Genomic DNA, 5303 nt, shown 5'->3' with positions numbered 1-5303 from the left:
GTGTATGCGTGCGGGGGGCGTTTAAGCACGGAATACGCGCACTGGGAGGTGCTTGAGATCACCCGCGAGATATTGCAACACTCCGGCACTTCCGTAATCGAACCACCTATTTTTGGTACATTACATTACACTGAATGAGAGCAGTGTTAAGCTCTCGTATATTTTCAGCACCACGTATGCCTCGGGAGGAAAGGCTAAAACGCACGAAGTTTACACGACTTCCTGAATCGACGGGTATTATCCTTGCATCATCTACTCGGCTTGGGTTCTAATGTAGCCCACCTCGGCTAAAACACGCTGTTGCACACCATGCAGTTGCACACTTTGCAAACATGCAGTTGCATGTGCAGCTGCACACTTTTTTGGAGCTGCTTTACGAATGCTTTACGAACCACAATTTACCTTGAAACTGCCAAGCACTTGCCAACGGGTTTTCTTTTTCTAGGGTAGAGTTTGAAGTTATTTGCTGACGAAAGCAGACAACCTCGAAGGCTCCCGTCATTTTTGGGTACTACGCCGCAGCGTTGTTGGTAATAACTACAGGTTGAGGCGCTGCAGCTGGTTTAAGGCAGCCGTCAACATCGACATTCTTAGAGTCTGGTTTCATTTCAGCTGGCAATTTAGGTTCCTTGTTGCAGGTTCGCACACGCTCCTCCCTTACTGTCTTGCGTGCCTGGACAAATCCGGTTAGACAAAACACTCTGGGCGCAACCGCCTCTGCGTTTACGTCATTTACTTCGACACTTTGTGGCAGTTCCAAGCGAACTCTTCGAAAAAAATCTTGTTTTCAGAAATGCTTCAGCCCCGATTAGGGTTTGACCTGTTCGAAGGCAACCGCGTTCGGGCTCTAATTATCGCGGAGGACTTCGCACCATGAAACCACACAGCAGCCGGCGAGGTTGTCTGCATCTTCTTGGGGAAAGGTAAAGCTGTGAAATAGTACTTACAATCACAGACGTGATGAGCGCAGGTGTGCTCTATTACTTTTTTTTTCTCTCACCCTACGTTTTGTTTTCTTAGCGGTGTCTCGAACGCTTCTGAGTTGATAGAGGAGGGGCGCACAAGACGGGACTGAACAGGCTGCTTCTACAGGCATGCGCCGAAGGGACGAGTCTACGGTTACAGACACTGGTGTTTACGCACATGGCCTACAATAGACAAGTCGGCAGGCCTCGCCATCGCGTAGAGGAACGCCATGGCAGGCGACTGCGAGGTGTGGTTTTGAGAGGAAGGAACAGGGAAGGTTGTCGCCGGTGCGAAAGGCCGTTGCACCGCTGTTCTGGAATGCGTTGGGGCAACCTCGTCCGCGTCGAGAATATACTTGTTGGTTGAACTGTGGACAGCTAATTCGCAATGAATACTTGTGGGCAGAACCGATAGTGCGGATTGCAAATCGAATTTTAGCTTATGCTCTTTATTATGATGAAATAAAGCTAAGACGGCATCCAGTTACAAGTTGCACACATCTGTCGATGTAGTGCGTCCATATGAATCCCGCATCTGCATCGTGAAAGTAATTTCGTCTGCATTTAATGTTTTGGCAGATTCGTTTCATATCCGTGGGCAGCAAAAGGAGCCTTACGCGGGGGTTGATGTAAGCTTGCCAAGGGTTGCATCACTTCTACTGGTTCGACGACGTTTCGCCTCGGCTACCTCAGAGATGTGGCAAAGGGTTTGGATGCATCGGAAAAACGCGTATAGGGGAGGAGGGGAGTGGGATACCACGCGCAGGCGCGCATGCTCGTTTAAGCACTGGTGTCTCACGACAGGAGAGCGGAAGACGAATCCTGAGTTTCTGACCGTACTCTTGAGAACCCGCCTTCGTGAAAGTGCGACGGCTGACATGTGGGAGCCGCCAAGCGGCTCTGCACCAACGCCACGTATACAAGTGGTGACGTAGTTCGAATATATGCGGCCTGGCCACGTACGCGCCGCCATCTTGGATGGGTGGAAGAGGTATCTGGGATGGGCCGGGAAGGCATAGTCGCCAGCTTCCAACGACCGTTTGGTAAAGTAAAGCTGATTCATTAGTATGGACGCAACAAGGCCAAACCGGACTGTTTTTTTTTTGTTAATGACCGTTATTACGATAGGGATCCGCTGATGGCTTATCGTTGAGGGGACTTTCTCTGTTAGGCCTAGCCTATAGAGCAGCCAATGCGTGTACGACGACTGCATGAGCTTCTTTGACAATTCAAAGCAGTTATTCTAAACGACACTAAAAATGAACGTATACACGGCAGTACTTGGGGTGGGACGAGCTTGCGATACACCACAGACGTAATTCTCAATGCACACTTGTTACTGACAATAATTCTTTTTACATGCGCGGGAGAAAGGATGGCGCATCTATATACATTGCCAACAGACTACTTGCCACACAGGTCGGATCTCCACGCCACTTCCCGATATGACGTGACCTTCGCGAACTGTCGTCTGTCGTCGCCCGTTAACAGTTCTCCTGCATCCACTATTTTTAAACTTGACATGAATTTATGTGTTCGAACATGATTTCTCATGCGCGATTGAAGTGAAGTAAAAGGAAAGCTTCACATGTATGACCAGCCATAGCGTGACGAGTCAGCGTTTTAGCCGATAAGCGACTGTCCCACAAAAACGAAATTCGAAATAATCGAAACGCATGCAACGGTCGTTCTTCTGTACTTGGAACTCAGGGAGACGGCGGCTGAGGCGAGCCTCTATTACATGCTGTCTACTGGGAGGACGCCAGGTTTAAAATACAGAGCTTCACCCTTCGCTAAAAGTGAGAGTAAATATATCGCGGTTATGAAATGATATGCGAAACCATTCAAAATCTTCGGCAAAAGGGCACCCACGCAATGCCGCTTGGTTCGCAGAACGTGCCATCTTAAGAAGGAGTGGTCTTTGAAGATTCACTCATTTATGCAACGCAAACATTCGGGGTGATACTTTGTACTACAGTAAGGCTTGCGCGCAATTGTAGGTGCGGAGTTCTGGCTCGACTGGGGAGAACCCGTGCGGTTTTTGACCACGGCTCGAGATATGTTTGCTCCAGGGCATGCACCGTCAATGAATCTCGTTCATCAGTCCTGGCAGCAGATGTCTTAAAGCGTGATGAATGCCGCCGTGGGCGCAGTTACACTTCGCTGGATGCTAATGCCTGCAGCCCGAGCAATAACGGCCTCAGGATATATTCTGATATTTTCGAAGATTTTTGATCAGACACGAAAGTCGGTGCGCTCAGTGAATTGACAACTGTGGGACGCCTATTTGAAGTGCGACATCTGAAGATCATGCATATGTTCTTTTTTGCACAGAAGTTATGCGTTTTAAAGAAGCTAATAAGAGGAAAGAGCAGCTTTTGGTGGCGCCATCACCCAAGCGATTGTGGACAGTGAATAGTTCGACTAGTGAAATGAGGGAAGCTGCTATCTCCAATGGCCTCCAAGACATCTGCTGCATAGGTGGAGCGGCGAAAAGGATGGCGAGTCAACTTTAGCTCAATATTTTTATCGCTTCCCGCCCGCGTCATTGGGTTAATCGGTTTATCTCATTGATAACGTAAAGCAAACGCACATAATGCGAGGTTGATGGCGCAGCTAAAGTTTACTCATTGTAAGCAGGCACTCAGAAAATCGTTTGCGTGTAGGAAACAAAAAGGACGTATGAGGCACACCGCATAGCTCCCTGATCTCTTCTTACGTCCGCCATCATACACAAAGACTACGTCGACGGCCGGCCTGGGGAAGGCGAAATGGATGTGACGCCGGAGCACTGAACCGGGTACTTGACACAACTTCTCTTGCACGACGTGTGCATTCGTAAAGGTAGGCCTATAGTTTAGGAATGCGACCGAGAAGAATATGTCACTGCAGGCATGTTCGTGCGTTAAATAATTTTCATGTATCTCGGTATACAGTTTTTTGAGAACACCATGACGTCGTGGAATTCGGGGCAGGTGGCTCACAAAATCGCCGTCATTATTTTCATGGAAATGATTCGAAACGCTGGCAAATAAATGCGGCACGGGTCCCTTCCAGACAGTGTATAGCACCTTTGCCCTTCAAATCTCAAGGGTAAGTTTACGCGTCCGCTATACTACAATCCAAACATCTCTGGCTCCGCAATCGTGCTCGAAATGAGGTCCTAAAATGGTTAGGCGTGTTTCTATGTGTCAATGTATGCGTAATTTGGTGCTGGGGAAGAACGGAGAGAGACAGTTTGATCGCCATCAACACCAAGAAACCGCGCAGTGGGATAGTCACAAGAACTCAAGACCCCGCAACGTCACCTCATATAGACTCTGCAAACAGTCAACAGGAAATAACTCTGCTCTCGACAGACTCTCGCTAAGACTTGTCGCCATAGCACACGCTCAATGCTGCTTTTTCTACACGCAGCACCCGACTGGAACGCGGTGGCGTTTGGGGTTCACATCCCGGCAGGGGCGGCCGCAAAGCCTTCTGGGATTGACCCCGCAGGCCGCCCCCAGAGCGATCCCCCTTCCGCCCTTGGAAGACTTGGGATTTTGCTGCTTTGGCACGTGGCGGCACGTGGCGTTTGCGGGCCGCCATTAACGTCTCCCCCGAAAGCTACGTGATCTTTCCAGGCGGACGACGATGGCGACGCGCATGCGCCGTCCATGTATGCACCGTTAATATTTGCTATTCGTCCGCGTACGCGTATACGTGCGGATAGATTAACAGCAGTAACAGACGTGGAAGACATATCTCTGTAGTTTACAACGCATCGCGACGGAAACGAGGACAACGGACGTAGGGGAAGTAACGAGCGTATGTGTGAACACTAACGTCTCAACAGGAACAAGATTCACGCGTCATACATGTAGTTACATGTGCCGCCATGTTGCGGCTGGAAGACGACGCCATCACAGCACGTGACATGAATTTCGGTGATATTTTTTTTCTTCTACGACAGGGCAGTATTACATCAGAGTCGTCGCACCACCGTCGCGCTCACAAGCCCGCTGTGTCACAAGTCGGTACAGCAATACGCTGTTCTTAATTTCACTCCGAGAGCGGCAAATTCTAATCGCTTATTTACGCCCGACAAATAGGCTGTCGTCAAGCTAGTGTCCTGGCGTAACAAAGGCTGTGCTCTCTTGCGTGATATGTGTGTTTCCAAAAAAATAGGATATGATGAAAGTACGGCATTTGTATTTCCTAAAATGCGGCTGCTATTGGGTTCAGTGTTACCGTTACGAACAGAGAATAGGGCTTCTGTGCGAACCTAGATATTTGAAATAACCGGCGCCTGTTACCATCTTTTTCAGCTTATCATGAAAGTTTCATTCACCGGAA

General features: G+C 49.1%; 1 protein-coding gene across 1 annotated transcript in view; it reads right to left on the bottom strand.

Moving 5' to 3' along the window:
• Positions 1-386: 386 nt before the first annotated feature.
• Gad1 (glutamate decarboxylase) overlaps positions 387-5303 on the bottom strand; it is a 152882-nt gene continuing 147965 nt past the window's right edge. The window contains exon 15 of the mRNA XM_077707721.1: positions 387-5303. This exon is cut by the window's right edge and continues 2046 nt beyond it. The gene's annotated coding sequence lies outside the window, so the exon portion shown is untranslated.

Source organism: Haemaphysalis longicornis, unplaced genomic scaffold (assembly GCF_048455015.1).
Source record: "Haemaphysalis longicornis isolate Haplotype H1 unplaced genomic scaffold, Haemaphysalis longicornis Haplotype H1 scaffold_4, whole genome shotgun sequence".
NCBI classification, from domain to species: domain Eukaryota; kingdom Metazoa; phylum Arthropoda; class Arachnida; order Ixodida; family Ixodidae; genus Haemaphysalis; species Haemaphysalis longicornis.
Note: the sequence above shows the minus strand (reverse complement) of the source record. Positions and strands in the feature narration are given on the sequence as shown.